The following is a 26,440-nucleotide window of genomic DNA, read 5'->3' as shown; positions in this document are numbered from 1 at the left end:
AAATTCCGAAAATTATATTTCAACTAGGAAATTAATTTTTAAGGCTTTCCAAACACTATAAATAGGAGTTTTTATTATTTTAAAAGGGTTCCAAAAATTTTCTGAGTTGGAGACGGAGGCAGAGACGGCTATATGCTTGGGAGAAGAATTATTTTATTTTCTCTTTTCTTTTATTTTCTTTTATCAATTCATGATTAAAATTTGATTTTGAATTATGAATTGTGAGTAGTTTTTATTTTTCGATCAAGGCCACGTGATTGGGCCAGACAATTTATGTAGAAAACTCGTTTGTTTATTTGAGATTTTTAGACTTGATTTGATTTTATTAATTATCGAATTTATATTTGTCTTACAAATTTCTTGGCCAGTTATTTGTTTGCTTGTTAATAGATTCCAAGTCGACAGAGGAGGTCTCGATTTTGATCACTTCGATAATCAACATAGTGTAAAACTGACTAGAAATAGAATTCGGTTTCATTATGCGGTTTAGGTTTTTACTGAATTTTCACAGCAATTTATGCATTCAAATTTGATTAGAATTACGAAAGATTAGTTCATCAATATTTGAATAGGTTTGATTGTTCTAGAAATAGTCCTTCGAACAAATTAGGAAAATTCCCGTGAATTACGATTAAGTCTGATATCTTAGATTGACTGCTTGTTACACAAATTGTCTGGTACCTACGTGTGTCCTTGATCGAAGTTTTTCCCAAATTTTAAGTAATCCAAAGTTTTCTGCTGCGTTTTTATTTAATTTAATTTTATTTGCAATTTTATTCATTAGTTTAAAATCTGAAATCATCCTTTTTCATTAGTCTAGATTAAGTAGAAATAAATAGATTTTGGTAATCATTTTTATACAGTCCTTGTGGGTTCGACACTTGGACCCTTGTCCACTATATTATTACTTGACCTGGTACGCTTGCCAGTTGAATTTATTCACATCGATTAACGCGGTCAAGTTTTTGGCGCCGTTGCCGGGGACTGTTTGATATCAAAATTTTTATTTCTCTTGAGATTAGACTGTTTTTTTTATTTATCTGCTTTCTGAATTTTTTTTTATTTTATTTGTGTTTGTCAGGTACTCATCTGCTAGTGCATGCATCGATCTCGACTATTCAAAAATCTCCTACCACTCGATTTTGAGATAGAACGCACGCTTAGTAGGATTTGGAGAGCTAGGAAAGATCTTAATTTGGAGCTTGATTCTGAGTCTGAGGAAGAAATGGCAGAAGAAGTTGACAACCGCACTGTTTGGGATCTTATTAGGCCTCCGGTTGAAGGTTATGGATCCAACATCGTTCGCCCCGCTGTTGAGGCGAACAGCTTTGAGCTTAAACCCTTAACTATTCAGATGATCCAACTTCAAGCACGATTTGGAGGCACTTCTACTGAGGATCCTTACGCTCATCTGGAGCGATTCTTGTCGATTTGTGACACATTCAAGTTTAATGAGGTAACCTCTGATGCAGTGAGACTGCGGTTATTCCCATTCTCTCTACAGTGCGAAGCCTTGGAGTGGCTTGATGACCTGCCGACTGGTTGTATTACTACTTGGACGGGTCTTGTCCAAGAATTCCTAAAGAAATACTTCCCTCCTACGAAGATGGCTAAGTTATTCTCTGATATTATATCTTTCAAGCAAAAGGAGGGAGAATCTCTACATGCGGCGTGGACCAGGTTCAAAAAGATGTTGAGGACATTTCCTCAGCATAATCTTACTCAAAGCCAGCAGACCCAGACGTTCTACAACGGAGCCGATCAATCGGTTCGATCTATGCTGGATGCTGCCGCCAATGGATGCTTATTCAGGAAGACGCCAGCTGAAGCTTGGGAGATCATTGGCAACATGACAGAGAGTAATATTGGGTGGCCGGATGTAAAGAAGGAAAATAAGGGTGGAATTCTAGAGGTCGATGCTTTGATGGCCCTGAACGCTAAGATCGACTCTCTAACACATCAAGTGGCACTCATGAAAACAGCGCCAACACTAGGGAATCTGAAAGAGGATCAGCAGTTGTTTGAAGTTGATGCTGTAAATTTTATGGGAAATCAAGGACGGCAGCCGTACAACTCCTACAACAACAATTATAATCAGAACTGGCAGTCCAAGCAAGAGGAGAAGAAGCCGAGCTTTGAGGAAATAATGATGAAATATGTGGCGGGTACTGAGGCTCGTTTACAAAATCAAGAAGCTATGATGCAGAGGTTGGAAAGTCAGATGGGTCAAATTGCTTCCCAATTGTCAAATCGTCCTACTGGATCTCTACCGAGCAACACTGAGCTCAATCCCAAAAGCGTGAATGCAATTATGGTAGTGACGAGATCACAATCAGAACAGTCTGAGAAGCAACCGGAAGATGAGAAGGCTGTGGAAGGGCCGAAAATTGATGAAGAAAAAGAGGAGGTGCGTACAGAAAAATCCTCCATGACAGGTAAGAAAGGTAAGACTTCAAAATTTGAAGTTAATAAAAATGTTGATTTATCTACTTTACCTTTCCCTCTTAGAGCTAAGCAACTATTATTTGATTCTCAATTTAAGAAGTTTCTTGAAATTTTCAAGAAACTGCATATTAACATACCTTTTGCAGATGCTTTAGCTCAGATGCCGAGATATGCAAAGTTTCTGAAAGACTTGCTGAAAAATAAAAAGAAGCTAAATGATCTTACGCAAGTCACAATGAAGGAAGAGTGCTCGGCGGTGTTGCAAAAGAAGCTTCCAACAAAATCTCAAGATCCAGGGAGTTTTTCTATACCCTGTCATATTGGAAGTTTGTCTTTTGAGAATGTGTTGTGTGATCTTGGGTCGAGCATTAATTTAATGCCTTATTCTATTGCTCGAAAATTAGGAGTTGAAAATATAGAACCTGCTGCTATCTCTCTTAAATTTGCTGATGGTTCTATTAAATATCCGAGAGGGATCGTAGAGAATGTCCTAGTCAAGATAGAACACTTTATAACCCTGTAGATTTTGTTATTCTTGACATGGATGAGGACTGTGAGGTTCCACTGATTTTAGGGCGTCCTTTTCTTGCTGCTAGTAGAGCCCTAGTTGATGTTGAGAAGGGAGAGTTGGTTCTGAGATTGAACGATGAACAAGTAGTTTTTACTATGTCTAAGTCGGCTACTGAGAGCCCAATTTTGAAATCTTGTTCTGCTATTCGTTTGGTTGATGAGATGCATGATGTTGGTGCATGTCTGCAGGTGCAGTTGTCTACAGGAATTAATCCCTTGCACAAGTTCTTTAATGATGTAGCATGCAAGTGCAGGACTGATTCGAGTTTTTCACAGACGGTGGATAAACCACCTTGAATTTCACCACTCAAAGAGGAGTATAGTCGGGCTATAGACTATAAATTTAGCGCTGACTGGGAGGCAACCCAGTGTTTTTGTTTTTGTTATTATGTTTTTGGTTTTTATTTTTGTTTTTATTTGATTATTGTTTCTTTCCCATGCCAGTTGGTCGTGCCCGCCGATAATCTAGACTACTAATACCGTCCCAGAGGATACTGTCAAGAAGGAAGAGAATGCATCGAAAACCAGGGGAGTGTTATTTTTGTTTTTCATTACATTGTGTGTTTGTTTGCATTCTATTCATTGTTCTGAAGCATTGAGGCAATGCTTTGGATAAGTATATGGGGGGGGGGGGGGGGGTAGAATAATTTATAGCATTTGTGTGTTTGTTTTGCATTTGCCGTGTTTCGTTTTTGTTTGCATATAGTGTGTTTTTGTTGTTGTTTGCATTGCATGAGTAGGATGAGTCATGATAGCCAATGATGATGAAGTTAAGTTGAAAAAAAATGTTTTTTTTTTAAAATTTTGCTCTTAACTAGACATGAAAAACTGTAGGTTGAACCGTGAATATTTTTAAGCACTAATGTTAGACCAGTGGACTGTAACAAAAGATTTGAAGAAGTTTCTGTCTGTTTGACCATTGCACGGCAATAGGTGGTTTGTGGAGCTTGATTGTGTTCTATGAATTTTGATGAGGCTCTAGTTTACACTTATGATCTTGGGCGCAACTAGAAAAAAAAATTTTTACAATTCCATCCGGGCCTTGAAAGGATTAAAATCCTAAAAAAAAAAAAAAAAAAAAATTTAAATTTAAGGCTAAGTATGCGGATTCAATGGTATTGATGCTCCATCCGGGCTATAGACGAGGGGATTAGAAAGAAAAAATAGAATGATTTTTCGTATCCTAGCCAGTTATAGCTAAGTCAGCGGGTAATTATTGGGGCTAATGCAATACCGGGTGCAAAATCCGGAGGTGTGTAATTCATTATCTCAAGGGAGGTGGGTTTAGTCTAGAGGTCGTTGAAAGGAATGAGCACTTTAAGAGTGAAACTTGCACTAATTTGTCATAGGTCGCTAAGCAGTTTTGAGATGAATTCGGTCTAAGTTGTATGAAACTGGAATACATTTCACACACACGTTCACGTTAAACCGAAGGTGTATTATGAAAAGTTGAGAGCATGTCTGTGTTTTTTTATTTTGTGATTGAACTTCTCGGAGGCTTTGCACATTTATGAATCGTCCTTACTTATGTTTTTGTTTGCATTTTGTTTTTGCATGTCTTGCTCGAGGGCGAGCAAGAGTTAAGTATGTGGGTGTTGATAAGTGCATTTTGTATGCATTAGTTTGTGACATTTTTATATATAATTTTGTGTGCGTTCATATTGTTTTTATGTGTTTTTATGTGTTTTAGTTCATGTGTGTCTTTCACTCCTCCGCTTAATTTTTGTAGGAAAATGGATTTTTGAAGAGTTAATTACGAAGCAGCCTTGATCTAAAAATCATATTTAATTTTTGAGAGATCCAAATCCGATCTCCACCGAGGGCATTATCTCGCGCGCGTGCAGAAGAAAATTCCAGAGATACGTGAGTGGAGCGCGCGCGCGCGAGAGAAGAAGTTTGGGCCACTGTTTTATATAATTGCACGCGCGCGAGGACTCCAAGGCGCACGCGCGCGTGTCGACGGGCCAGAAAATTCCGAAAATTATATTTCAACTAGGAAATTAATTTTTAAGGCTTTCCAAACACTATAAATAGGAGTTTTTATTATTTTAAAAGGGTTCCACAAATTTTCTGAGTTGGAGACGGAGGCAGAGACGGCTACATGCTTGGGAGAAGAATTATTTTCTTTTCTTTTCTCTTTTCTTTTATTTTCTTTTATCAATTCATGATTAAAATTTGGTTTTGAATTATGAATTGTGAGTAGTTTTTATTTTTCGATCAAGGCCACGTGATTGGGCCAGACAATTTATGTAGAAAACTCGTTTGTTTATTTGAGATTTTTAGACTTGATTTGATTTTATTAATTATCGAATTTATATTTGTCTTACAAATTTCTTGGCCAGTTATTTGTTTGCTTGTTAATCGATTCCAAGTCGACAGAGGAGGTCTCGATTTTGATCACTTCGATAATCAACATAGTGTAAAACTGACTAGAAATAGAATTCGATTTCATTATGCGGTTAAGGTTTTTACTGAATTTTCACAGCAATTTATGCATTCAAATTTGATTAGAATTACGAAAGATTAGTTCATCAATATTTGAATAGGTTTGATTGTTCTAGAAATAGTCCTTCAAACAAATTAGAAAAATTCCCGTGAATTACGATTAATTCTGATATCTTAGATTGACTGCTTGTTACACAAATTGTCTGGTACCTACGTGTGTCCTTGATCGAAGTTTTTCCCAAATTTTAAGTAATCCAAAGTTTTCTGCTGCGTTTTTATTTAATTTAATTTTATTTGCAATTTTATTCATTAGTTTAAAATCTGAAATCATCCTTTTTCATTAGTCTAGATTAAGTAGAAATAAATAGATTTTGGTAATCATTTTTATACAGTCCCTGTGGGTTCGACACTTGGACCCTTGTCCACTATATTATTACTTGACCTGGTACGCTTGCCAGTTGAATTTATTCACACCGATTAACGCGGTCACTCGATACAAACCATCTCGAGTTATAATTCCAATCGAATCCTAGTTCACTTTTACCTTCAAATGTGAAGTTTAAGATGATTCCAAGGTGAGTTCAAGCTCTCCAAATCTGAACAACACAATCACAAGACTTGTATCAAAATCTGCACTTAGAACCATTCAAACTTCATTGGAGACTAACTTCAAACCTTGATCTTTCTTCTACCGATTCAAAGTCGAGATTATCGAGTTGACGTGCCCTGTTTATGCACTGAAATCATAGTATAAAAACCAAATAAATATCAGCTAACACTCAGTTCAATAGCAGCTCAAGCATAAGATATCAAAACAACTTCAAATCAAAAGTTCGACGGCATATCGGTATTATTCGGCAATCCCGAACTCAACTAAGTCAATTCTATCACCATATACATCATATATCAGCTGCATATCAACTCAAACCCATCATATCAGCAAGCATATAAGTCGAATAGTGGCTGAGAAACCATAAAAACATAATCGATAGCCATCCTTCAACCCGAACTCGATAGAACAACGAATACAAGCTCAACGACATCAATTCATAATCACATCTGATCTCTGCCATTTTTGACTTTTCAAATCATAAGGAACTAAAAAAAACTTACATCAAATCGAAGGTCTTCTTACAAGGAGTCCAGAACCTTTTTCGGAATCGAATTCGGACAACCGAAACTCAAGATATTGCAATTTGAAGATTAAAAATGAACTTGGGGTTTCTTTGTTTGCACTCTCGGTTTCTTCCTCTCAATTTCTGATGAAATATAGAAGCATACACGTGAATAAATATTTTCATAACAAGTGTCCAACACAATTTCCAATATTTGCACTTTGGCCCCTCAAGTCTTCAAAATTTGCAATTCAGTCCTCAATTTTTCAATCCATTCAATTTCAATCCTAAATAATTTAAGAATATTAGAATTTAAATCAAAACTCTAAATATTCCCAAATTAAATATTCTCGGATTAAAATTAAATAATTTCGGGCGTTACAGAAAATAAAATAAAAATGTATTTGTGTCATATTTATTGGATCAAATCGTTAATTGAACAAGCAAAATATCAACCATATTATTTGTTTAATCAGTTGATTAATAATTTATCTTATTTCAATCAAATTATTGAATTTAAATTTATTACCCTTTATAAATAATATTATTTATATTTTATTTATAGTTAACAGGAAAAATGGTAATTTATCATTTTATATAAAATTTAATCAATCTAATCAAATAAACTATATTTTATCAATCAAATCAAATACTATATTAAATATCATTTATTATTAAATTTTTATTGCATTATATTATTTAACTATGTATTATTTATTAATGCTTGAAGTGAAATTGTGAATGACAAAATAATTATTACTGCGTACGTAATGTAACTCATTATCTGAAATTTTGTTAAGGAAAAACTGAAAAATGCTTCCTAGAAGCTCTCTAAATCACTACTTAAATCTAAATACCAAACTTTATATAAGTAATTATATCACATAAATAAATTTGTCTAATATATTTTTTTACCAGTCATATTACATATTATCTCTGTACTAAAGACATAAATTTTTGGATGCCCATTAATTTTTTTATCTAGTCATCGCCCCGACACTTTAGACAGTAAAATCAAACTCTCTTCGTCTCAAGTATATAATCCAAGTTTCCTTTTTTTAAACAAATATATAGTCATATACCATATTTAGTAGTATTTTTTTTACACTCCTTTACTAATATACCCCTATTAGCTACTTTAAAATTGTGCAATAATTTATAATACATTAATAGCTAGAGATAAAATAAGAAGTTTGAATAAGATTTTCTATCTCAATAAGTTTTTCTTAATCTATGTAAAAAAAATTAAAACTATTTATTTAAGATGGAAGGAGTAATTTGCTAAAGCTCCACTTTTCATCATTTAATTCTCGCGCCCAACTTTTATTAATGGTTTTTTGCATTGAATATTATTTTGAATTCTGTATTAAATTGATTTTGTTGTCAAAATATAATTTTATTTTAAATTTGTATTTGTAAAATTGATATTGTGATTTTTATTGAAGAATGCAAATTATTATTAGTCCACATGTAAATTATTTTCATTGACCAAAATTATTGAGTACAAATATAATTTATTTTTTAAAATAAAAATTAATAATATCCAAATCTTAATTATGTGATCATAGTCAAATACAAGCAATCTTAATATTCCTCTAAACTCTTGTTTATTCTTTGTTGGGTTTTGAAACACAAGCAATCTTGAGTTTGAGAATAATATTGCGTTTCTAACATATTTGCTCTAGTGTGAAATTGTTAAACTCAAGATAGAAGCCAAAAATAAAATTTAGCTAGCCTGAATTTCTGGTGAGCACTATTGTTTTGATGATATCTCACAGCTCAATGATGAAAACGATTACCCGAAAATATGACTGCATATAAAACTCAATTTTGAGCATATCGTATTTTATGTTAGTTGAGAAAAAACGGATGTTATCTAGATCAAACTTTCGTCACAAGATCAAAATGAATTGGATCAGTTGAGCAGAAAACATAATCAGTTTACCTCGAGCAGTTATGGTATTGTAGTCATATCTTTCAGCTCAGTTATCTAAATTGAACGATTCAACATGCTTTGGAAAGCTAAGACAATGATATACAAATCATATTCACGAGTCAAAGTCTGAATCAGAGCATAAAGAGATGCTAAACTGCATAATTTTTTTGGTTTGGAACTAAAATTCTGCAGAGCAAAATTTCTGATATAGTCAGGTATTTCGAACATATATATCTCTCATATTTTGCAGCTCAGTTATCTAAATTGAACGATTCAGCATGCGTTGGAAAGCTAAGAAAATGATATACAAATCATATTCACCAGTCAAAGACTGAATCAAATCATAAAGAGCTGCTAAGCTTCAAATTTTTTCTGGTTCGGAACTGAAATTCTGCAGAGCAGAATTTCTGATATAGTCTAGTATTTCGAACATATCTCTCTCATATGAAATTCAAATTCAATTATTCTTGATGAGTTGGAAATCCAAGAAAAAGAATTACAACTTTTTTTTCATCACTTTGCCCAAATATCAATGGATCATGTCGATCTGCATCCAATTTGTAAATTCAGTTTAGCTCACTCAGCTGCTATATATACTAAACTGAAGCTTGCTAAACTGATACCAAACGAAGTTTGCTCAACTACTACAGTACCAAAACTGCTATAGTACTTTGGTTGAGCTTCATGATCAGTTTCACATCAAATTTCAATGAGCTCCAAGATCAGTTCCGCACCAAAATTCAGATAAGCTCGAAGATCAGTTTAGCTCCAGAACAGTACGGAAATCTTTCAACGACTCTATTTATGTGTCTAACGGCTATATCATTCTTAGAGCCTATAAATACAACATATTGAATATCTAACACAAGCTTTTGAAAGGGGATTAAAAGCATGGGCTGTAACGCCCCACTGTATCAAGATGAGTCTTTTCTATGTGCTTATGTCCTCACTCACACGCACCCTGAGAAACTTCCCAGGGGTCACCCATCCTATAATTTCCCCAAGTCAAGCACGCTTAACTTTGGAGTTCTTATGTGATGAGCTCCCGAAAAGAAGATGCACCTTCTTGATATGAATAGTACATATGAAATCTTTTAAGCCCTCCTCAACCATGTAGTCCCATACCTACACTGTCTCAAAATTCCTCTCATTTCGGCACGGGATCGGTTCATTCATGTCTCCCTCCGCCTAGAAGCCTACCAGGAGCCGCTCATTGTCCGTGCAACCTCTTGGCACCGGCGATCACTCCCTGCCTCTTCAGCCCCGGGCGTCACATGCCCACCAGCTTCCGCTTGGTTCGTCCCCGAACCATACCGTACTAAGAGAGGTCGGCTTTGATACCATTTGTAACGCCCCACTGTATCAAGATGAGTCTTTTCAGCGTGCTTATGTCCTCACTCACACGCACCCTGAGAAACTTCCCAGGGGGTCACCCATCCTATAATTGCCCCAAGTCAAGCACGCTTAACTTTGGAGTTCTTATGTGATGAGCTCCCGAAAAGAAGATGCACCTTCTTGATATGAATAGTACATATGAAATCTTTTAAACCCTCCTCAACCATGTAGTCCCATACCTACACTGTCTCAAAATTCCTCTCATTTCGGCACGGGATCGGTTCATTCATGTCTCCCTCCGCCTAGAAGCCTACCAGGAGCCGCTCATTGTCCGTGCAACCTCTTGGCACCGGCGATCACTCCCTGCCTCTTCAGCCCCGGGCTTCACATGGGCAGCTTGCTTGAAAAAATTAACTAGAATTAATGAGAGCAAAACGCAAGGTGTGAAGAACAACAAGAAAAATGAGCGTTCACTGCCAACTTCTTCACACCAAATCAAGTTTATAGAACACTCTTCCTTATAAAAAATATTTATATATCAGTTGAACAGAGTTCACTCACACACATACGAGATACGTTAAACATTGTGCGGATTGTGAGGTTGCGGCCCACAATCGAGTGTCTAGGAGTTCTAAAATAAGCAGTGATTTAAGTCATAATCTTGCAGCGAGTTTGTACAAATGAGTTGTATTAATCAAAATTTTCTAGTTCTATCTTTTCGAGTAGGAAGAGGGAGTGACGTAGTAGTCTCTGAAATCTCCGAACATATATAAACAATTCTTGTCTATCTACTTATTGCATTTCTTCTTATTGCTACTGTTTTTAAGATGCATTGTTGAAACATTTTATATATTCTTCACAATATACAAAGTGTTTGATAAAATAATTCAACCAAATTTTTTTGAGTATTTTGATTTGCATCTTTTTCAAATGATTTTAAAAAAAAATTTAATTGATTTTTACGAAGGATTATTATGAGTATTTTTCGCTTGATTTTAAAATCAAACTCAATTTAATACATCGGTGCTCAATATTTCAAGAACCGAGATATTTTATCTTAAAATATTTTTAAACTTGTGTACTCCCCCTCCCCCCAACCCAAACCCAAACCCAAACCCAAACCCGAACCCGAACCCGAACCCGAACCCAAACCCGAACCCGATCCCGATCCCGATCCTATCATTCTTCAACCAAATCAATACAATTTTCCTTGATTAGCATTCTTTCATGGTGCATTTCATTTTAAAATTCTTTTGTACCAATCTTTTGTGGTGCATTTAATTTTAAAAAGTAATTTTTTTGACTCAAAAGTATAGGTGTCAAAACGGGCCAGCGCGCCACCAGTCACAACTAGGGGTGCAAACGAACCGAATCGAGCCGAATAATGATAAAATTTTAAGGCTCGAATTCGGCTCGATAAGAGTATATTCGAGTTCGAGCTCGATTCAAAGTTCGATAATTTCAAATATTTGGGCTCGAGCTCGGCTCAAAATGAAGTTCGAGTTTGGTTTGAAATATTCGAACCTATTCATGAACTATTCGAATATTATGGTTCGAAAAGCTCGAAATATATATATTTATTATATAATTATATTATATTAATTAAATATTAAGGTTCGCGAACTATTCGCTAACTATCGAACAGAGTAATTTCGGCTCGAGCTCGGCTCGAAAAAAAGTTCGAACATGTTTGAATTTTGCTCGAGTTCGATAAGCTCGAATACGAATCAAATATTTATCGAGCGGGCTCGTAAAGCTCACGAACATGTTCAGTTCGTTTGTACCCCTATTCACAACCCACCATTAGGCGGATCAGGGCAGGTCGGCCCACCTTTTAGGCGGTTTGAGAAAACACCAATCCAACACACTTATTTTAGGTGGCGGGACGGGCCAACCAGGCGGGCTCACGTGTAAATTGGCTGGTTTTTGTGGGCCAACCCAACCCACTATTAGGCGGGGCGGTGTGGGCCGACCCATGTTTTATGCGGGTTGAGAAATTGTCAATCCAACCCACCAATTTTGTATGATGGGACGGGCCAACCCGACGGGTCTAACTCATTTTTTGACACATCTACTCAAAAGAAGTTTACCTAATTAATCTCGACATGTCTTTATTAATGTACGGAGAATGACCGGATATATACAGGGATGGGAAAAAATATCAAACTTTTGATATACCAAATTTATGGTACTAAAAAAGTATTGAATTACCGAATTTTCGGTATACCAAAGATTTTGGTACGGTACGATACGATATAAAATTTGAAAATTTTGATATATCTCATTATACAAAAACACCAAAACAATATAAAAGAACTTAAAAATATATAATATTTATAAACAATAAATTTATAATTTATAATATTTTTAAAATATAAGGTATTTTTCAATATAGAACGGTATGTATCGATACATATTTAGATTTCAGAATACCTTCACTGCACCCGATAAGATTCTCGTCTGGACCCAATTATATTTATTATATTATTTTTATTGGATTTGTTATCCCAGTTGGATATTAAGATTTGTCGAGTATACCTAAAAATTAATGATTTTGCCCTTTAAAAAATGAGTTGACTTATCATGATATGTGCTTGGAGAGCTTCCATAGATTTTAAAAAATATTTATTGGATAAAAAATATTGGCATATTATTGGGGAAGATGTGACAAAGGCAGTTCTCGAATTTGTCAATGATGGTGATCTATTGACAGTTGGAACAACACCATTATTACTCTTATCCCAAAGGTTCAAAATCCAGTAATGGTAAAATAATTTCAACCAATTAGTTTATGTAATGTCAGCTATAAAATCGTTGCTCGGGCTCTAACAAATCGTTTGAGGCCAATCATGAGTACAGTGGTTGATGATACTCAATGTGCTTTTGTTCCTGGCAGATTGATTACAAATAATGTTATTCTAGGGTTTGAAGTTATTCATTGGATGTGTAATAGAAAGCAAGGTAAGGAGGGGTATGTTGCGCTCAAACTAGATATGAGCAAAGCATATGACAGGGTGGAATGGAAGTTCCTGGAAACAATAATGAATAAGATGGGATTTTGTGAAGGCTGGATTCGCAAAATTATGAGGTGTGTTTTGAGTGTTAGCTACTCATTCTCATTTAACCAACAGTTAGTGGTCCATCTCATGCCAAGTAGAGGGATTCGTCAAGGAGATCCCTTATCCCCATATCTTTTTGCATTGTGTGCACAAGGATTATCGGTTCTAATTACCTCAAATGCTAATAGGACGGTTTACAGGGGTAAAGATTGCATCATCTTGTCCAACTCTTACACATCTTTTCTTCGCTGATGATAGTCTGGTGTTTTTTAAGGCTACAAGAGAATGCTGCACAAGTGTGGTTGAGTGTTTAAAGGCTTATGAGAAGGCGTCTCAGCAGTTGATAAACAGAAAAATCTGCACTATCTTTCTCTCCAAATACGGCACACCAATGGTGGAGTGGATAAAAAACTGCTCTTACTATACCGATTGTGCAAGGTCATGATGTGTATTTGGGACTGCCAAAGTCCACTATGCAAAGTAAGAAGGTCCAATTTGCGTATTTGGTTGAGAGAGTAGTGAAACAGATTAATGGATGGGCAAACAAACTACTCTCAATGGGTGGTAATAAGGAAATATTAATCAAGTAGGTTTGCAAGCTGTCCCCTCTTATGCCATGTCTTGATTTTGTCTCCCGAAAGAGACTAGTGAATCTATAGAGAGGGCCTGTAGTGACTTGTGGTGGGGGTCGGATAAATCAAAGCTAAGAATGCACTGAACCACTTGGAATTTCCTTTTCCAGCCGAAATCTAATGGAGGAATGGGCTTTCGAAAACTCAAAAGTTTTAATAAGGCCCTCTTGACAAAACAAGTATGGATAACTATCCAAAATCCATCATCGTTGGTGGAACGAGGCATGTTATTTCAAGTAGATGGATATCATGAAGGCTCCAACGGGAAGTAATCCATCTTCTATCTGGAGATCATTAATGTGGAGTAGGCGCTTATTGGAGGAGGGCTTATATTGGCACATTGGAGATGGAATCTCTATAGACATTTGTGAGGATCGATGGGTTCCTTCAATCCGATCAAACCTTGAAGGTTGGGGAATCCGGGTTCCGAAGGGATCTATAGTGAAGTGCTTTATTAATAACCATAAGTGGAATGAGGCGCTAATCAGATGCCTGCCGTTTCTAGCCCATGAGATTCTACAGATTCCATTGTATATATGTTACGTTGTACATAATATTTTATAAAATCATATATATTTTATTCAGTGGCTAGATTCATGTATGATTGTAGATATATATAGTTAAATATGATGACAAGAACTTGAAGATACTTTGCGTATGATCAAAAATAATTTGTTAATTGCATATTATTAAATTCACAAAACAATGTAACAAAATGAATAATTTTAAAACTAAAAATGAAATACATATATAAAAAATTGATATTTATGTATTATGTTACACACGCAACGCGTATGCACCCATGACATATATATATATATATATATATATATATATATATATATATAGTGCATGGGTAAAAAAAATGATATAATAAGTAAAGATTTATGGTAAACTAATCTGAAAACTAATATATAACCTAACAAAAAATGTAATGCGTTAAATTAATATAAAGAAAAAATATAATTAATAAATTGTGAAAGAAAAGACGAAAAGACCAAAAATTTATGAGTAATTCATGACTTGGAAAAAGTATATATATATATATATATATATATATATATATATATATTTATGTTGTGAAAAAGTAAAAATTTATGGTAAAAAGTAAAAACTCCAAACCTTAAAATATATCAAACTCTACACTTTATAAATGTTCAATTGTATTTTTCATCGCAAATGAAGACCTATTTATAGATCCACATTTGAGATTAGTCCAAAAATAATTACATAATCATCTACATCATCACACACTAATTTTCAAAATTTTAAAACTCAATTTTCAACATTGAACATTCAATAATAATAATAATAATAATAATAGTAATAATAATAATAATAATAATAAGAATAATAATTTTCAACACTCCCCCTTGTGATGATGATCGTGATACGATTACTGTTTTTATTACGTATTTTATACTGCCTCAATAAAAACCTTACTAGAAAAAACTCATTGGGATAAAAATCATAGTAAGGAAAAAAGAGTGCAGTCACGTAAACTCTCCCTCATGTTAACACGAACGATTCTTCACATATTTCGTAGATTGTGCATCCTAATGTTATATATATGCTTTCTGAATATTGTCATGGAAAGTGCCTTTGTGAAGAGATCTGATGAGTTCTCACTTGATTGAATGTAACATATATCAATATCTTTATTCGCATCCTAATGTTATATATATGCTTTCTGAATATTGTCGTGGAAAGTGCCTTTGTGAAGAGATCTGATGAGTTCTCACTTGATTGAATGTAACATATATCAATATCTTTATTCTTTTCAAACTCTTGAGTGAAGGCAAAGAACTTTGGGAAATATATTTGGTTCTGTCATTTTTTATTATCCTTCTTTCTTTTGAACAACACATGCAGCATTATCTTCATATAGTGTCACAGGCTTCTTGTCTACTAACAATGCATACGAGGTTTGGATATGTTGAGTCATTGACTTTAGCCACACACATTCACGGCTTGCTTCATGTAATGCAATAATCTCGGCATGATTTGATGAAGTTGTTACGAGTGTTTGTTTCTGTGAACGCCAAGAAATTGCAATGTCTCAATGAGTAAATACATATCCGGTTTGGGAACGTGCCTTATGTGGATCAGATAAATATCCATAATCAGCATATAACCAATGATACTTTGATTGGTATCTTTTGAATATAAAAGTCCCAAATTTGTCGTTTATCATAGCTAACGAAATATATGATTAATTCCATTCCAGTGTCTCTTTGTTGGATATGAACCGAATCTTGCCAATAAATTTACAGCAAAAGATATACCAGGTCTAGTACAATTTTCAAGATACATAAGGGCACCAATGGCACTTAGATATGGTACTTCTGGACCAAGAATAACTTCATCATCTTCACATGGACGAAATGGATCTTTTTCTATGTTTAATGATTTTACAACCATTGGAGTACTTAATGGATTTGATTTATCCATATTAAAATGTTTAAGGACTTTTTATGTATAATTTTCCTGGTGAACAAAAATTTCACATTCTTTTTGTTCGATTTGCAAAGCCAGACAATACTTGGTTTTTTCAAGGTCCTTCATTTCGAATTCTTCCTTCAAGTACATCATAACTTCTTGAATTTCCTTATTCGTTCCAATGATGTTTAAATCATCAACATATACAGCAATAATTACACATCCGGATGTTGTTTTCTTGATGAAAACACAAGGGCATATTGGATCATTTACATATCCCTTTTTCATCAAGTGTTCACTTAGCCAATTATACCACATTCGACCGGATTGCTTCAACCCATATAATGATCTTTGCAATTTCACAGGATAAAATTCTCTGGGTTTTGAACTTTTATGCTTAAGACATCTTAAATCCTTCAGGGATTTTCATGTATATATCACTATCAAGCGATCCGTATAAGTAAGCTGTAACAACATCCATAAGACACATTTTCAAATTTTTAGACACTGCCAAACTAATCAAATATCGAAACGTAATTGCATCCATAACGAGAGAATACGTTTCTTCATAATAAATTCCAGGCCTTTGAGAAAAACTTTGTACAACAAGTCTAGCTTTATATCTTACTATTTCATTTTTCTCATTTCGCTTTCGAACAAAAACCCATTTGTATCCAATAAGTTTTACACCTTCAGGTGTAAGGACTATAAGTCCAAAAACATTATCTTTATTTACCTAATCCAATTCAACCTGGATAACATCTTTCCATTTTACCCAATCTCGCCGAGTTTTACATTCACCAAAAGATTTTGGTTCATGATCTTCATTCTCATTTATGATGTCACATGCCACATTATAAGAAAATATCTCATCAATTTATTCTATATCTTTTTGGTTCCATATTTTTTCAGTATTAATATAATTGATAGAGATTTCATGATTCTCATCAGTTTGTGGTTCTGACAGAACATTTTCATCATCATTTGTTTCTTCTGGAACTTCATTTTCTATTTTGTGATCATCGTGTTTCTCTATGCTTAGCTTTTTCTTTTCCGAGGATTTTTATGAAAGAGTGGGTGCCCGGTTAGCCAACTTGTGGCTAAGGGCTTTTATGACTCTATGTAAAACAATCTTTTGTTTAATATAATTTACACTTTTATAATGGCATTGACTTTATCTTTCTTCATAATGTTATATTATGATATACTATTGTTGTTTTGATAAAGACCTTGAATATACTATAGTGTATGTAAGATGTGGTAGCACATGGGGATGGCTATCATGAAACACATCTTATAGTCACTGTATATTCTAAACAGTTCCTAGTCAATTGAGCTGTCCGCAAATAAGGATAAGGATCGCTCGAGATTGAGACTAGCATTGGTATAGAACATAGAGATGTTCAAAGCATGCAAATGGATATTCATATGATGAATGATCGAACTACCCTATTCGGACTTTCCAAGTGGTTATCACTTATCGAGTGGATAAAGTCCGCGGTTTTGGTTGTACACCATTAGTTCTTATTACTTGAAACATCATTGAGACTCTATATGCTAGTACTGTACTTTGAATCGTTTATCGACTCTATTGGGGTCATCAGGTGTCGGGATTGGGTACAGTTATGACACATATAGGAGTCGATGCTTTGTTGTCAAGGATTCACCACATACTTGCGAGTGTGGATATCCTATGCGATCTGAGGAGATATTAGTGTGACGAATCTCTGGCCAGAGTACATGATGTGTTTTAGGTTAATGGGTTATCCTAGTAACACATGCGATGTCACTAATAGATCTCCAAGATGTTATGCATAGTTATCAAATCTCGAACGACTCTCGATATACCAATGGTTGTTGATTCGATCGGGATATTTGGATGAAGGGACCGTACTGTACGCTAACCAAAATCTACTGGTTCTTGCAGGCACTATCAATAATACCTAGGGAATCATGGGGCGATGTTGCTAGGCGCTCTTACCATGATTCAATGGGTAAGTCGGAAATTGTTGTTTCGAGTCACAAGGAGTTGTGAGCCCACGGCTAGCTGTATTCCTGAACCATTGAGGGTTACACAAGTAATGGATTACTAAAACCCCGTAGATATAGTTAAATTTAAAGAGTTAAATTTAATGAAAGAAATGTTGGACTTCTTAACTAAAGGGAGTGGGATTTCCTAAAATGACATAGAGATGGGCATTTTTGGAAATCACTGAATTCGGATTCAGAAAAATTATCTTGACTCTAAAAGATGCAGAAATGGTTTCTGTGCACATTGGTGAAATCAGTTTATCAATCGGAGTCACGATGAATTTTATATTAATTTCTACAACAACAGGCTTGGCTTGTTGGGCTTAAGTTATGGATTGTGGGCTTTAAGGAGTTATAGTCCTGATACAATTATAACTAGAAATTATCTATAAATATATGTGCAGTGTTCGAAAATTGCATGCAATTCATTATTAGAATTTTCGAAAAACACTACAAAATATTTCAAGAGGATTTTCGAAATCTTCTGTCCCTTTCGGAGAAAATTCGGCTTGTAATTTTTATGAAAAATTACAATCTGAATTAACAGATTATATCTGTTTATTCTCTACGCAAACTTCTGATTGATTTCTAGTGCAGTCAATCAGAGGGTTTTGTTTTCTATTCGTGGACCTGATTGAAGAAACGTTCGTTCATCAGTTCCGGGGATATACAACAAGAGCAGATTAAATTCTGTTGGTGTCCATAATCTCGCTTCGAGATTTTAAGGTAAAATATTTAATTGTGATTATTTATTTTACTTACACAAATTTAATCGTGAAAGTTTTGATACCCAGATATGGAATCGTTCCATATTAATAAAATAAATTTTTTAAACTTCCGCTGCACCGGGTATCAATTCTAATTGATCTGAACACAGTTTTCCAACAGTGGTATCAGAGCCAGGTTGCTCAGATCAAACGATTAAATTAATCGATTGTACAAAATTTTTAAGCCTCGGTTTTTGAAACAAAACAAATTTTTTTAACATTAAATTTTTGACGGGCAAAACACGGGCAGCGATTGTCGCTGCCCAGGGCAGCGACGGGCTGCCCAGCCCGAGCCCCGGTCGGGGCACGGGCTGCCCGGGATTGTCCCGGGCAGCCCGGAAAATTAAAATTTTAATTTTTTGAAAAAATTTTGAATTTTTGAAATTCTAGTGTTTGATCCGATCGAAAATTGTTTTTGATTAGATCACGAGGCATCGGATCGAATTGTTCGAGTCCGAAATTTTTTAAAACTGATTTTTGGATAAATTTGAATTTTTGGAAAATTTATAAATTTTATCCGTTAAATTAGATTTTATAAAATTAATTATTTTGGTACAATTGATGATAAGATATGATCTTATGGATGGATAAGATAAAATATGATTTTATCTTTTAATTATGATGTCATTGCATGTTTATCCAATTATTTTAATTATTGAATTAATTATTGGATAAAAGGATGATCGATTGCCATGACCAATGTTTTAGGTGTATGTTAGGTGATTTACATTTGTCTTATTGTTGTTGGTGTTTATTAATGGGCTTGGTTTATAGCCCAATATGATTGTCATATGTAATAAAAGTGGGCCTGGTTTATGGCCCGTTTCCACCCCTAAAATGTATCCCATATTTGTCATCGAAATTTATTGTAAATTTATTAGACTTAGTGGGAGACAAAGATTTGAAGAAATGATGGGCCCAACAGACAATGAAGACCGAAGAAATGTAAATTGGAAGCACAATGTAATAGGATTGCATTGCATACTTACATATCACCTAGGATTGGACTTAGACTCGTGATTGGCAACCACGGGTCGATTAGTTAATGGGATCGATCATCCTTAAATAATATATGATATTATTGATGTATGCATGTTTAGACAAAATTGTATGAATCCCGCAAGCATACATAAATTGCATGATGAGACAAATTTTCAAAATAAAATCCCTCATTTTAAATATGATTTAAAATTGATATCAAGATAAACAAAAGGAATTTTAAATATTGTTTAAATATTCCTACCTTCCATCAACGATCAATGTATGTGATGCTACCCGCGGATACGGTCCGGCTCATATTATTGGGGGGGCCCGTTCGTCGGAAAGCTGTACATTGGATCGACACATGTTGTAAGTTGGGTGGAACTCCCATGGGATTGGATCATATTATTGGGGATCCACATGGCGACCGTCCATCACAACTTAATATTGATGGGTCATCTTGACATGTCACAATAAACGGCGTCATATTATTGGGCCCTTATTGGACATGAGGTAAAAACATGGAGGTTGCTTTGGAAGCAATTGGGCTCTACCTTTTGAAAATTATGGTTGGCTGATATTATTCGGGACCATAGTTTGTCAATTGGACTCCATGTTCCCACTAAAGAAAATGTTTCTCGTTTTCACTAGAGGGTAGTGAAATCGTCAAAATAGTGGGAGTGTAATTCATAAAATGAAATTCGCCATATTTTATGTCTTAGTAAATTAATTAAACAAATCATTTATTATTGTCTCTTTCCTTTTCAGTATACTATTACAATGACTTCTCGCAATCCACTGTTTTCAATTCTCGAACAAAACAAATTGACTGGCGCAAACTATACGGAATGGTTCCGTAAGTTGAAAATTATTCTCACTTCGGAAAAAGCTTTCTACGTGTTAGAGAAGCCGCCTCCGAAGGAAGCCCCGGCTAATACAAGTCCGGAAGAGTTGGCCAAACTTGATTTATGGTGGGACCATGATATCAAGGCCAAATGATACATGCAGGCTTCGATGTCTGATGAGCTTCAAAGGAGATTAGAGGATGCCGTGAATGCTGCTGACATTCACAAGAACCTCAAGGAACTCTTTGGAGCTCAGTCAAGATCGAAGAGGTATGCCACCGTCAGAGAGCTCATGACGAGCCGCATGCGAGATGGGACTTCGGTCCGTGAGCATGGGGTGCACATGATTGGGCTCATTGAAAAGTTGGTAACACTCGACTTGACTTTGGAGCATGAACTTAGCGCGGACTTGTTGCTTCTATCACTTCCTTCATCGTTTGACGGTTTTGTGATGAACTTCAATATGAACAAGATAGAGGCCACCCTTGAAGAGATGGTCAATATGCTTGTCACATATGAAGCCACACTAAAAAAGGATAAACCGGTACTCTTGGTTGGCTCCTCTTCTAACTCTAAGATAAGACCAAGTGGAAAGGGTAAGAAACGTTCTGCCCCGCCCAAGAAGATTGTACCAAATAAGAAGGGAAAGGCCAAGGCTTCAATTGAGATAAAAGATGAAAACGTTTGCCATTACTGCAAGAAACCCGGTCATTGGAAACGTAACTGCAAGGAATACCTCGAACAGTTGCGAACTGCAAAAGGTATGTTTTACATTGAAATAAATGTTTCGCTTAATACTTCTTCTTGGGTATTGGATACCGGATGTGGATCTCACATTTGTAATGATTTGCAGGTGATGACAAGAAGTCATAAGCTAAGGATGGTTGAGACCCAGCTAAGGCTCGGGAATGGTTCTAGAGTCGAAGCCAAAGCTATAGGAGACATTTATTTAGTTTTGCAGAACAATTTTAAGTTATTTTTGAGAGATGTTTTATATGTTCCGGATTTGGTCAAAAACATTATATCTATTTCTATGTTTGATAGAGATGGTTTTTCTTGCAATTTTGTGAATGAGATTTGCAATATTTACAAGAATGAATGTTTGATTGGAAATGGACAACTTGAAAATGATCTATATAGCTTAAAATTAAAAGACGTTCCAATTAATTATGTTGATAAATCGGTAACAACAATTAAAAGGAAGGACGATAGTCAAAACCGGCAAACCTTTGGCATGCTAGGCTAGGTCATATTTCCTCAAGGAGGATGAACAAGCTAGTGGGAGAGGGCATGTTTGATATGTCTGATATTAACTCTCTACCTACTTGTGAGTCCTGCCTAAAGGGAAAAATGACTAAATCTCCTTTCAAAGGGAAACCTGAGCATAGTCAAAATCTGTTGGATTTGATCCATACAGATGTTTGCGGTCCATTTAGGATTGGTACTAAATGTGGCAACACCTACTTCATTACCTTTACTGATGATCATTCTAGGTATGGGTATTTATATTTAATGAAATATAAGTCTGAAGCATTTGAAAAGTTCAAAGAATTCAAGGCTGAAGTAGAAAACAAACTAGGTAAAAGTATTAAGGCACTTCGATCGGATCGAGGTGGAGAATACTTAAGTACCGAGTTTTTGGACTATCTAAAAGAGAATGGGATTCTCTCTCAGTGGACTCCTCCTATGACACCTCAACTTAATGGTGTTTTGGAGCGTCGCAATCGAACTTTGTTGGACATGGTTCGATCCATGATGAGCTTCACTGAGCTCCCACCTTCGTTTTGGGGCTACGCGCTTGAAACGACGGTATTGTTGTTAAACAACGTCCACACTAAAGCAGTAAATAAAACACCATACGAGTTATGGAATGGCAAAGCTCCTAAGTATTCGTACTTGAGGATTTGGGGATGTCCTGCTTACGTGAAGCAGATAGTGGGAGATAAATTGGATAGTCGATCCACTTTATGTTATTTTGTAGGGTATCCAAAAAATTCAATCGGATATTATTTCTATCATCCTGCTGAAACAAAAGTGTTTGTTTCAAGGAATGCCACCTTCTTGGAGAAGGAGTTCTTATTGGATAAGAAAGGCAAGATGATGGAACTCGAAGAAATTCGAGAAGAACCCGAGATACAAAATAGCGATCCTACACCTCAAGAATCATCACAAGACACGCCTATTACTAGGAGATCCGAGAGGACTTCTAGGCCTCCTATTAGATATGGTCTTCTTCTTGAAGGGGATCAAAGTGAACCCGTCATTGGATGTGATCCAAGAAACTTCAAGGAAGCAATTTCTGATGCGGATTCGAATTTATGGCTTGAAGCTATGCAATCGGAAATAGACTCGATGCATTCTAACCAAGTTTGGTCTTTAGTAGATCCTCCCGATGGAATTGTTCCAATTGGGTGCAAATGGATCTAAAAGAGAAAGCTTGGGCCTGATGGAAAGGTATTGACCTACAAGGCACGATTGGTGGCAAAAGGTTATACTCAAAGACAAGGAGTTGACTATGATGAAACCTTTTCACCAGTCGCAATGTTCAAGTCCATAAGAATCCTTATTGCCATAGCAGCATGGTATGACTATGAGATATGGAAAATGGATGTAAAGACTGCATTTCTTAATGGAAACATTAAGGAAGAGATCTATATGACGCAGCCTGAGGGATACACATCCATGGGAAGCGAGCATAAGGTATGCAAGCTTCAGAGATCAATCTGTGGTCTCAAACAAGCATCAAGAAGTTGGAACCAGAAATTTGATGAAACAATAAAGGATTTTGGTTTCATCAAGAACCCGGAGGAACCATGCGTGTACAAGAAAGTAGTTAAGAATGCGGTAACATTCTTAGTACTTTATGTTGATGACATCCTACTCATGGGGAATGATGTAGGGATGTTGCAGTCAACAAAGATATGGTTATCAGGTAGATTCTCGATGAAGGATTTAGGTGAGACATCCTATATTCTAGGAATTCAGATCTATAGAGATAGATCTAAAAGAATGATAGGACTCACTCAATCAACCTACATCGACATCATATTGAAAAGGTTTTCTATGGATGAGTCCAAGAGAGGACATCTACCTATGTGTCATGGAGTTTCTCTATCCAAGTCTATGTGTCCCAAGACTGACGAAGAGATAGAGAAGATGACACACGTGCCATATGCGTCAGCCATAGGTAGTATCATGTATGGGATGATATCTACCAGACCGGATGTGGCCTATGCTCTGAGCGTCACGAGCAGATACCATGCCAATCCCGGTCAAATGCATTGGAAAGCCGTGAAGGATATTCTTAAGTACTTGCGAAGGACTAAGAATTTGTTCATGGTTTATGGAGGGAGAGAATTGAAGTTGGAAGGCTATACTGACTCTAGCTTCCAATGTGACGTGGATGACTCGAAATCAACCTCTGGATTTGTATTCGTGCTCAATGGCGGTGCTGTCTCTTGGAAGAGTTCCAAGCAGGACACCACAGCGGATTCCACCACTGAGGCAGAATACATTGCAGCATCAGCTGCTGCTAAAGAGGCGGTTTGGATAAGGAAATTCATCCAAGAGTTGGGTGTAATTCCTGAAGCTATTGGTCCAGTCCCGGTGTACTGTGACAACACGGGTACCGTTGCTCAGGCAAAGGAACCAAGGTCTCATCAGAAGTCCAAACACATACTGAGGAAATACCACACCATCCGGGAGATCGTGGAAAGAGGAGACACCAGTGTTGAGAGAGTGGCCTCTATAGACAATATCGCTGATCCGCTTACTAAGCCCTTGCCAGGACCATTGTTTGAAAAACATCGCGAAGCAATGGGATTACGTAGTATGACTAGTTGGCTTTAGGGCAAGTGGGAGATTGAAAGAGTGGGTGCCCGGTTAGCCAACTTGTGGCTAAGGGCTTTTATGACTCTATGTAAAACAATCTTTTGTTTAATATAATTTACACTTTTATAATGGAATTGACTTTATCTTTCTTCATAATGTTATATTATGATATACTATTGTTGTTTTTATAAAGATCTTGAATATACTATAGTGTATGTAAGATGTGGTAGCACATGGGGATGGCTATCATGAAACACATCTTATAGTCACTGTATATTCTAAACAGTTCCTAGTCAATTGAGCTGTCCGCAAATAAGGATAAGGATCGCTCGAGATTAAGACTAGCATTTGCGATGCCGAGTACCACGTTTCATTGGTATGGAACATAGAGATGTTCAAAGCATGCAAATGGATATTCATATGATGAATGATCGAACTATCCTATTCGGACTTTCCAAGTGTTTATCACTTATCGAGTGGATAAAGTCCGCGGTTTTGGTTGTACACCATTAGTTCTTATTACTTGAAACATCATTGAGACTCTATATGCTAGTACTGTACTTTGACTCGTTTACCGACTCTATTGGGGTCATCAGGTGTCGGGATTAGGTATAGTTACGACACATATAGGAGTCGATGCTTTGTTGTCAAGGATTCACCACATACTTGCGAGTGTGGATATCCTATGCGATCTGAGGAGATATTAGTGTGACGAATCTCTGGCCAGAGTACATGATGTGTTTTAGGTTAATGGGTTATCCTAGTAACACATGCGATGTCACTAATAGATCTCCAAGATGTTATGCATAGTTATCAAATCTCGAACGACTTTTGATATACCAATGGTTGTTGATTCGATCGGGATATTTGGATGAAGGGACCGTACTGTACGCTAACCAAAATCTACTGGTTCTTGCAGGCACTATCAGTAATACCTAGGGAATCATGGGGCGATGTTGCTAGGCGCTCTTACCATGATTCGATGGGTAAGTCGGAAATTGTTGTTCCGAGTTACAAGGAGTTGTGAGCCCACGGCTAGCTGTATCCCTGAACCATTGAGGGTTACACAAGTAATGGATTACTAAAACCCCGTAGAGATAGTTAAATTTAAAGAGTTAAACTTAATGAAAGAGAAGTTGGACTTCTTAACTAAAGGGAGTGGGATTTCCTAAAATGACATAGGGATGGGCATTTTTGGAAATCACTGAATTCGGATTCAGAAAAATTATCTTGACTCTAAAAGATGCAGAAATGGTTTCTGTGCACATTGGTGAAATCAGTTTATCAATCGGAGTCACGATGAATTTTATATTAATTTCTACAACAACAGGCTTGGCTTGTTGGGCTTAAGTTATGGATTGTGGGCTTTAAGGAGTTAGAGTTCTGATACAATTATAACTAGAAATTATCTATAAATATATGTGCAATGTTCGAAAATTGCATGCAATTCATTATTAGAATTTTCGAAAAACACTACAAAATATTTCAAGAGGATTTTCGAAATCTTCTGTCCCTTTCGGAGAAAATTCGGCTTGTGATTTTTATGAAAAATTACAATCTGAATTAACAGATCATATCTGTTTATTCTCTACGCAAACCTCTGATTGAATTCTAGTGCAGTCAATCAGAGGGTTTTGTTTTCTATTCGTGGACCTGATTGAAGAAACGTTCGTTCATCAGTTCCGGGGATATACAACAAGAGCAGATTAAATTCTGTTGGTGTCCATAATCTCGCTTCGAGATTTTAAGGTAAAATATTTAATTGTGATTATTTATTTTACTTACACAAATTTTATCGTGAAAGTTTTGATACCCAGATATGGAATCGTTCCATATTAATAAAATAAATTTTTTAAACTTCCGCTGCACCGGGTATCAATTCTAATTGATCTGAACACAGTTTTCCAACATTTTATCCTTGGAACCGACTGGCCTTACACGCTTCAAGAGTTTTATGACATCATGAGTGTCTTCAATTTGTTTCTTTGGAATTTCAATTCGAGCAGGGG

This window comes from Henckelia pumila, chromosome 4, assembly GCF_033568475.1.
Source record: "Henckelia pumila isolate YLH828 chromosome 4, ASM3356847v2, whole genome shotgun sequence".
NCBI lineage: Eukaryota > Viridiplantae > Streptophyta > Magnoliopsida > Lamiales > Gesneriaceae > Henckelia > Henckelia pumila.
Note: the sequence above shows the minus strand (reverse complement) of the source record.